This window comes from Pseudophryne corroboree, chromosome 1, assembly GCF_028390025.1.
Source record: "Pseudophryne corroboree isolate aPseCor3 chromosome 1, aPseCor3.hap2, whole genome shotgun sequence".
Classification (NCBI taxonomy): domain Eukaryota; kingdom Metazoa; phylum Chordata; class Amphibia; order Anura; family Myobatrachidae; genus Pseudophryne; species Pseudophryne corroboree.
The window spans coordinates 14,516,058-14,526,597 of NC_086444.1; the positions used below are offsets into that span (position 1 = coordinate 14,516,058).

The following is a 10,540-nucleotide window of genomic DNA, read 5'->3' on the forward strand; positions in this document are numbered from 1 at the left end:
GAGTCGCCTGGACAGGCACTAATTGATTGTCCGGCCGTCTCATGTCGTCAAACGACTGCTTTAGCGTGTTGACACTATCCCGTAGTTCCATAAATAAAGGCATCCATTCTGGTGTCGACCCCCTAGGAGGTGACATCCCCATATTTGGCAATTGCTCCGCCTCCACACCAATATCGTCCTCATACATGTCGACACACACGTACCGACACACAGCAGACACACAGGGAATGCTCCTAATGAAGACAGGACCCACTAGCCCTTTGGGGAGACAGAGGGAGAGTTTGCCAGCACACACCAAAAGCGCTATATATATATCAGGGATAGCCTTATAATAAGTGCTCCCCTATAGCTGCTTTGTTATATAAAAATATCGCCATAAATTTGCCCCCCCTCTCTGTTTTACCCTGTTTCTGTAGTGCAGTGCAGGGGAGAGACCTGGGAGCCGTCCTGACCAGCGGAGCTGTGAGAGGAAATGGCGCCGTGTGCTGAGGAGATAGGCCCCGCCCCTTTTCCGGCGGGCTCGTCTCCCGCTATTTTGAGAAATCAGGCAGGGGTTAAATATCTCCATATAGCCTCTAGGGCTATATGTGAGGTATTTTTAGCCTTTATAGGTACTCATTTGCCTCCCAGGGCGCCCCCCTCCCAGCGCCCTGCACCCTCAGTGACTGCCGTGTGAAGTGTGCTGAGAGGAAAATGGCGCACAGCTGCAGTGCTGTGCGCTACCTTTAGAAGACTGCAGGAGTCTTCAGCCGCCGATTCTGGACCTCTTCTGTCTTCAGCATCTGCAAGGGGGCCGGCGGCGCGGCTCCGGTGACCATCCAGGCTGTACCTGTGATCGTCCCTCTGGAGCTTGATGTCCAGTAGCCAAGAAGCCAATCCATCCTGCACGCAGGTGAGTTGACTCCTTCTCCCCTCAGTCCCTCGCTGCAGTGATCCTGTTGCCAGCAGGAATCACTGTAACATAAAAAACCTAGCTAAACTTTCTCTAAGCAGCTCTTTAGGAGAGCCACCTAGATTGCACCCTTCTCGGCCGGGCACAAAAATCTAACTGGAGTCTGGAGGAGGGTCATAGGGGGAGGAGCCAGTGCACACCACCTGATCGGAAAAGCTTTACTTTTTGTGCCCTGTCTCCTGCGGAGCCGCTATTCCCCATGGTCCTTTCAGGAACCCCAGCATCCACTAGGACGATAGAGAAATTATTATTATCATGCGATACATTGCGCTCTATAAGATGTGCCGTAATGTGATTACTGGATTACACGGCACTCGGATATATGACGCCCCATGAAATAAATCTTCTGTTACGGTTATTATTATTTTCTGTTTAATCATCTACAAATGTTTCCTATTTTCTGGGCCTGTCTGGAGAATCACCAGGTATCTGACCAGTGTCTCTATCAGCTTGTTGGAGGTATGAGGCTCGGCGGTAAGATCTCATGTTTTCTTCCTCGCTCTGGAGGGGATTCCCACACCCCATGCAGGGATATAGTGAGGGCCACACACACCTCTGTCTCCACGCAGAATACCCCGTGCTCCCATCATCCTCTCAGCTAGAAAACAAAGAGGTCAACTCAGAGCAAATTTATGACTGATGGACAATGAAGAGTAATGCTCCTATATATTTACGTACTTCTGCTACAAAAACAACCAAAGACTTAGGGGGTCATTCCAACCCGATCGCTAGGCTGTGTTTTCATACAGCCTGCGATCAGGTCTGAACTGCGCATGCGTGTGCACCGCAATGCGCAGGCACGCCAGTCCGCAGCGTCGGGGAGTGCCGGGCAGCGACGGGATGGTGCGAGAGAAGCGTTCGCACGGGCGATCGCAAGGTGACTGACAGGAAGAGGCCATTTGTGGGGGGCAACTGACCGTTTTTAAGGAGTGTCCGGAGAAACGCAGGCGTGTCCAAGCGTTGGAAGGGAGGGTTTCTGACGTCAGCTCCGGCCCCGATCATCTCACAGGAAGAGTAAGTCCTGATCTGACTGTAACACCCTATTATCTATGCTCACTGGGGTGAAGAGAAGATATTTCTAAATAGGCAAGGACCCTATGAATAGATATACCTGGTATGCTAGGTGTAAATATATGAATTGTTTATGATATACATATCGTGATAAAAGTGTAACTATTTTAAGTATATAATATATATGGGGGATGCTGGAGGACGATATATCCCTATGGGTATTGAACTATGGGATTATATGAGTAAATTGGCATGAGCTGGGATAGAGAGACTAGTCCAGAATCCCCTCGTGCTGTAAAAAGTGTGATCGCATGCGGGGGAGGACTTCAAGCAGCGCACAAGGACAATGTCGGTTAGAGACCGTTACCTACCCCCCGGGAAGAGGAGAGCCGGAGCGGTGATGCAGACGGAGAGAGACGGGGTGGAAGGATATATGCGGCCAGGGACGGATCTGGACTTTTCTTTAGGGGGTGCGGTTTTCTGTTTAATCTTGACTCCTCCCTCTACAGTCCCAACTACTCCCATCTGCAATCCTAACTCCTCCTCTCTCAATTCTGACTGAACTTTTTGAGTGAGACTGAGATAGAGCTTTGTGATTGTTCTATCTACATGTGACTGTGCTATGGGGTAATTGTATTTATTAGCCTTATACCCACACATCTGCAAGTGAGAGGCAAATGCTCTGTAACCCTTGCTCTCCTGGCTCCTCTGTGCTGCTGTGGTATAAGCTGCAGCACATCGTTCTGCCTCAGGCTCTCCCCGGGAGAGCTAGCTTCTTCTCAAAAGTGGGCATGGCTATGACTGTGTTAGGGGGGGTGGTCGCCCCCTTCGCCCCCCCCCCCTAGATCCGGTCCTGTATGCGGCCAGCCGAAAGGGAGCTGAGTGACTGGCGGAGGAGGAGGCCAGAGAGCCGAGCTGGGGGAGCAGCGGATACCGCTAATCTGATCCATCTCCCGGAGACTGATGATCGGAGGCAGGCGGGCGATGAGCTGATGTGACGGAAATAACCCCAGCTGTAACCAGAGCCGTCTCTGCTGTTATAGCGCTGCCTATAGTGTGAAACGCCCCTATCTGATACTTGCCCAATAAGGGGCATAAAGGGCAGCACAGCAATAGGAGCCAGACAAAGGGACAACCCTCTTGGGGACCAGTAAGCCTGCCTACTAACAGCCGCACGTAGGTCCATAATACAGCCAGAACAGCGAGGACCAGGAAGGTAAATTCAGGAGCTTTATGTGATTTACATGGTTTTCACTTAATAATATCCCCTACACAGCGATGGGAACTGAGGAGGAACTTTGATAACGGGCTGTAAGTGCGTATGGATGAGAGGCTATAGGGACGCGCAGCACTGCCCAGCCAGGTGAACCCGGAGATGTTGCATAGCAGGTACGGGGTATCGCTTTTACACAAGTGCCGATAGACCGCAACTATACCCCTCTACCAGGATAAATATCCCCTCCAGTGACAGAGAAATTACCGAGATAAATATCCACTCAGTGGTAGTAGCGGGAGTCACCGCACCTTTCACCTCCCCTCTACCTATCCAACTCATCTCTGTCAGGAAAATAGGGAAGGTAGAGTGGAACTCTGGGGAAGCAACCGTAGTAAGTGATCAAACCCCTTGCCGTGGAATTGAGTGACACACCTGGGAGGAGAATATATATATATATATATATATATAATTCTAGACTGGTATTATCCACAGGATCCCATGCCAAGCGTGGCCCAACTATCATCACTGTACACTGGGCCCCAACTGTGCACCAACGTGTTACCTCAATTACTCCACCCAGAGAGAGACAGAGACTGGAGTAATTGATTAGCGATAGTATTACACTAGGCAATACAATAAGTCTTAAGACTAATTACCTTATCAATTTTTCTACCTCACCGGTTATGTTGATTTTTTGTAATGCATGCAGGAGGAAGTGTATAGGAATTGGTATACATTACCATAGTAATATTTATAGAGTGTTAGTGTTGGTTACGGTATAACATTTAAATAAAATGTAAATTCTGCTGTTGTGAAAATGCACTGTAATGCTGAACAATAAATACCAGGACTACCGAACTCCGAACGAACACGTCATTAAGGGATCTGGAAGAAACGAAAAAAACAAGCGTTGGTAAATGTAGGTAATAAGTTATTACTGAGTAAAGTGTATTGATACTGTATAAACCCTTTCTTGGCTTTCCCAAGCAAGCCTATAATATCCATAACGCTTGGGTGGAGGCACACAGAGTCTACAGTGTAGTACAACCCCATTACCATTAGTGCCACTAATTTGGGAGGGGTTACATGACTGCACAAACTTCTGTTTGAGCAGCTTTCCTGCACATGCGATCGCACCCCTGCATAGCGATTTCCCCTCCCCTTGTAGGCGGCAATTACCCGATCGCAGGGATGCAAATAACGCAGCCTAGCGATCAGGTCTGAATTAGGTATATTTCTTAAAAGGAAGCTCTTGTGAATTAATAAAGAATGCCCATCATGGACGAATGTTCTTTATTAATTCACAAGCGCTTCCTTTTAAGAAATGTATTATACTAGTTTTATTGAAGCTGCTTATATAGACACATGCTCAGTATAAAGTATATATTTAACAAGGTCTGAATTAGGCCCTTAATCATGAACAATTTGCAATTGGGATCTCATTGCAGGGAAAGGATTTCTAGATCGGATTTTCCAAATGTTTGATTGTGGAACAAAAGGATGCACAGGGCCACAGGAACCCCCTCCCAGGTGCATGCCTGACATGCAGTACATTTTCTTACCACAGTAAGAGGCCTATTTATTAACATTATTTTTACATTGTTTTCACCCCCTTTTCACATCTGCAGCCTTTGCCCAGCTTTCTCTGCCCCCTGGCAGAGAAAGCTGAGCGGGGACCCGGCTCCAGTGCTCAGTTCTGTGTGTCCGATGGACGCACAATCTGATCACTGCTTAAACCCCCCCAAAAAAACAGTCCAGGAGCGGGTGATCGGTGCTCCGCTGCAGGCTGCCAGGTGTCGGCTGCTCCATATGCTGGACTGTGACACCCGGTGCAGTAAAGTGACACTACAAAACGGCAGCTCACTTTAAAGCACTGGGGGTCACAGAAGTGCGCAGGATTCGGCGCCCGTCAGCCCAGCAAGAGCACGATCACCGGCGCCCTGGACTAATCAGTATATTTACTGTAGTGGGGTGGGGGCCGCGGCGTGCAGTGGAGTAGTCTCGACGTGAGGTCGACCCAACGGCAGCGTTAATGATGATGGCGGTGGAGGCGCATGTGCAGCAGAACATCGGGGTATTTTTCCAGATGATGCTGCGGATTGTCATCGTAGGGACAGAGCTTGCTCGCACTCATTATGGAGATGACAAATGACTAAACTGCAGTGACAGGTACACTAGGTAGCGTTTGGGGGTGGCAATGGGGAGTGGCCGGGTAGACGCAGGCGTAGACGCAGGCGTGTCATGCCCGTTCAGATGGCGTTTTCTGGCCATGCATAAATTAGCAGTTGCGAACTTGCTTGCTACTTGAGAGCCCCCTGCATCCTGGGAGAGCAGCGCAGCCTGACCATCTACATAGGCACTCAGACTGCGCTACTGTAGCACCCGATGTGTGACAATGGTACCGATGTATCAGCAATTATATGCCGTCGGATGGAAATGATACGACAGCAGAGGGCGTCCCTTTGCGCAGGTTAGCATCTGCACACATTAGCATATAATCGTGATTGCAGATAGCAAAAAATAGCAACAACATCATCTGAATGAGGCTCACAGTACAAATACAATGTATGACTACAGCAAATGGATTACATGCGACCGTCACACCGAGCTTCATTTTGGTGCAACCTATGAGTAAGCTTGTCGCACAGATACCATCAGTGATGGGAATAAAGGCAAACCAGTGGTGCAAGTATGCAGGTACGCTCGGGTACAGAGTACCCTGAAGAATTTGGTAGTGGGTACGCAGTACCACCTGCCACACCTTGCACCCCTGACCACCATTACCACAATTATAATGCACCACAAACCATCCTGGAGGCACTACTATATATTGTGATCAAATTGGGGGCATTACTATATGTATTTATTATACTGGAGGCATTACTATATATATTTATTATACTGGAGGCATTACTATATGTATTTATTATACTGGAGGCATTACTATATGTATTTATTATACTGGAGGCATTACTATATGTATTTATTATACTGGAGGCATTACTATATGTATTTATTATACTGGAGGCATTACTATATGTATTTATTATACTGGAGGCATTACTATATGTATTTATTATACTGGAGGCATTACTATATGTATTTATTATACTGGAGGCATTACTATATGTATTTATTATGCTGGAGGCATTACTATATGTATTTATTATACTGGAGGCATTACTATATATTTCCAGCCTTGTCCCCAGAGTCCAAAGAAAAGGGTCTGTGTTGTTCGCTAGTGTCATGTAGCCACTCCCACTAGTGTCGTGTGGCCACGCCCCCTCACAGCACATGACCACGCCCATTTATAGGCACTCAGTACCACAAAGAAAATATTTCTACTTGCACCACTGGGGCAAACTGGGAACAATTTAGACAATAAAACTAAATATTAGCTATAAAAAGAGCAAATGTAATCCCATGTGTGTGAGTGATTATACCAATCTGTGCAATGGCCCTCATTCCGAGTTGTTCGCTCGCTAGCTGCTTTTAGCAGCTTTGCACACGCTAAGCCGCCGCCTACTGGGAGTGAATCTTAGCTTCTTAAAATTGCGATCGAAAGATTCGCAATATTGCGAAAAGACATCTCTGTGCAGTTTCTGAGTAGCTCGAGACTTACTCTTCCAGTGCGATCAGTTCAGTGCTTGTCGTTCCTGGTTTGACGTCACAAACACACCCAGCGTTCGCCCAGACACTCCTCCGTTTCTCCAGCCACTCCCGCGTTTTTCCCAGAAACGGTAGCGTTTTTCACACACTCCCATAAAACGGCCTGTTTCCGCCTCGAAACACCCACTTCCTGTCAATCACACGCCGATCACCAGAATGAAGAAAAAACCTTGTAATGCCGTGAGTAAAATTCCTAACTGCATAGCAAATTTACTTGGCGCAGTCGCACTGCGGACATTGCGCATGCGCATTAGCGACTAATCGCTCCGTTGCGATAAAAAAATAACGAGCGAACAACTCGGAATGACCCCCAATGTCTTTCTGCTACATTGTAAATGTGAAATACAACTTGTCAATACCCAGGCATGAGTACTAGCAGAGTGATGAGACTCAGGCATAGGCACTAGTAGAGTAATGAGACCCAGGCATAAGTAGTAGCAGAGTGATGAGACCCAGGCATGAGCACTAGCAGAGTGATGAGACTCAGGCATAGGCACTAGCAGAGTAATGAGACCCAGGCATAAGTAGTAGCAGAGTGATGAGACCCAGGCATGAGCACCAGCAGAGTGATGAGACCCAGGCATAAGCACTAGCAGAGTGATGAGACCCAGGCATAGGCACTAGCAGAGTGATGAGACCCAGGCATAAGCACTAGCATAGTGATGAGACCCAGGCATAGGCACTAGCAGAGTGATGAGACCCAGGCATAGGCACTAGCAGAGTGATGAGACCCAGGCATAGGCACTAGTAGAGTGATGAGACCCAGGCATGAGCACCAGCAGAGTGATGAGACCCAGGCATAAGCACTAGCATAGTGATGAGACCCAGGCATGAGCAGTAGCAGAGTGATGAGACCAAGGCATAAGCACTAGCAGAGTGATGAGACCCAGGCATAGGCACTAGCAGAGTGATGAGACCCAGGCATAGGCACTAGCAGAGTGATGAGACCAAGGCATGAGCACTAGCAGAGTGATGAGACCCAGGCATAGGCACTAGCAGAGTGATGAGACCCAGGCATAGGCACTAGCGGAGTGATGAGTCCCAGACATAAGCACTAGCAGAGTGATGAGACCTAGACATAAGCACTAGCAGAGTGATGAGACCCAGGCATAGACACTAGCAGAGTGATGAGACCCAGGCATGAGCACTAGCAGAGTGATGAGACCCAGACATGAGCACTAGCAGAGTGATGAGACCCAGGCATGAGCACTAGCAGAGTGATGAGACCCAGGCATAGGCACTAGCAGAGTGATGAGACCCAGGCATAGACACTAGCAGAGTGATGAGACCCAGACATAAGCACTAGCAGAGTGATGAGACCCAGGCATAGACACTAGCAGAGTGATGAGACCCAGGCATGAGCACTAGCAGAGTGATGAGACCCAGACATGAGCACTAGCAGAGTGATGAGACCCAGGCATGAGCACTAGCAGAGTGATGAGACCCAGGCATGAGCACTAGCAGAGTGATGAGACTCAGTCATGAGCCAGTGGCGTAACTACTGCCCACGCAGCCCTCGCGGTGGCTTGGGGGCGAGGGGCTGCGGGGGCGCCACTGATTAAGCACAGATTGACATGCGGACGAGCGTCCGCATGTCAATCTGCTCCTACTAACCCTCCCTGCAGGGCCGGTGCTAGGGTGTTCGGCGCCCCCCTGCAAACTATAAATTTGCGCCCTCCCATATTCGCGCCGGGAAAAGGGGTGTGGGCTCACAAGTAAGGGGCATGGCCACACAATAGTACCCCCATTTAAAATTACGCCACAATGTAGCACAATCTTATTCCTCTTATACATAATGCCCCACCCGTAGTAGTAGCGTCATATGTAATGCACCCCAGTAGTAGTAGCATCCTTATACATAATGCCCCCCAGTAGTAGTAGTATCCTTATACATAATGCCCCCCCAGTAGTAGTAGCATCCTTATATGTAGTGCGCCCCCAGTAGTAGACGCGTCCTTATATGTAGTGCACCCCCAGTAGTAGAAGCGTCCTTATACGTAATGCCCCCCAGTAGTAGTAGTATCCTTATACGTAATGCCCCCCCCAGTAGTAGTAGCGTCATTACGCGTAATGCCCACCTGTAGTAGTAGCGTCCTTATACGTAGTGCACCCCCAGTAGTAGAAGCGTCCTTATACGTAATTCCCCCCTAGTAGTAGTATCGTCCTTATACGTAATGGCCCCCCCAGTAGTAGCGTTGTTTCACAAAATGCCCCCCCAGTAGTAGTAGCGTCCTTACATGTAATGCCCCCCCCCCCCAGTAATAGCGTCATTATACGTAATGCCCCCCCAGTACTACCATCCATAAATTGCGCGTACACAGACATACCTCACACACACACACAATTCACACATATATACACACACATACACACCCACCATATACACACACACACCGTATGCACACACACACACACACACACACACACACACACACACACACACACACACACACACACACACACACCATATATACAAACACACACTTCTCTCTCACCCTCTACTTACCTAAGCCAGTCTCCCTCGGTACAGCAGCCTGGTCCGTGTAGCCCCGCCCCTTCTGGACCGTTTAGCTCCGCCCCCTTTCGTCCCGTTTAGCTCCGCCCCCTTCCGTCCCGTACACAGCCGCTGCCACACAGGGGAGGGGAGGGAGGAGGCTTTTCACGCTGCAGGCTCCGCTGCCAGTGACTGTCACAGTCATACAGTGACAGACACAGCAGCAGCAGCAGCAGGGGGGCCAGGACGGCGCAGCAGGGAAGGAATGCAGAGCAGGGGGAGCGCCTCTCCGTCCCAGCGCCTCCCTGCACTGCATCCCTTCGCTGAGCGGGTAGCGCCGGGCCTGCCTCCCTGCCGTGTTGGAGGGACACGGAGGGCACAGCGCGCGCCTCTCCTGTGTCCCTCCTGCATCATCTCCGGCGGCCGCGGGTCTAATAGAAGAAGTGCCGGTTCGTGAGCCAATCAGAGCTCACGAACGGCACTTCGTTTATTAGACCCGCGGCCGCCGGAGATGATGCAGGAGGGACACAGGAGAGGCGCGCGCTGTGCCCTCCGTGTCCCTCCAACACAAACCAGCGGGGAAGCAGCAGCGGGGGAGGGGGCATATATGGCACTGGGGGGGAATATCTGGCACTGGGGGCATATGTGGCACTGGGGGGGTGGGGGAATCTGGCACTGGGAGCATATCTGGCACGGGGGGGGGTAATATCTGGCACTGGGGGCATATGTGGCACTGGGGGGAATATCTGGCACTGGGGGCATATGTGGCACTGGGGGGGGGAATCTGGCACTAGGAGCATAGCTGGCACTGAGGGGGAATATCTGGCACTGGGGGCATATGTGGCACTGGGGGGGGGATATCTGGCACTGGGGGCATATGTGGCACTGAGGGGGAATATCTGGCACTGGGGGCATATGTGGCACTGGGGGGGTATATGTGTACCTGGCACATAGGGGGGGGGGGGGCTATATTGTGCACTGGGGTCATGTGAGTACCTGGCACCGTGGGGTAATATCTGGCACTGGGGACATATGTGGCACTGGGAGCACAGCCCTAGCAACAAGCACTACCCCCTAGCAACGAGCATGACACCCAGTGCATGAAACCCCTGGCAACGAGCATGACACCCAGTGCATGAAACACCTGGCAACGAGCATGACACCCAGTGCATGAAACCCCTGGCAACGAGCATGACAC

The 10,540-nt window shown here is 50.1% G+C and overlaps 1 long non-coding RNA gene across 1 annotated transcript; it reads right to left on the reverse strand.

Moving 5' to 3' along the window:
• Positions 1–1,317: 1,317 nt before the first annotated feature.
• LOC135051555 (uncharacterized) lies at positions 1,318–9,755 on the reverse strand. The gene is made up of 3 exons (XR_010242219.1): positions 9,355–9,755; positions 4,025–4,064; positions 1,318–1,550 (listed from the first exon to the last, which is right to left on the reverse strand). It is a non-coding gene; the product is annotated as an uncharacterized LOC135051555 (long non-coding RNA).
• Between the last annotated feature and the right edge of the window lie 785 nt (positions 9,756–10,540).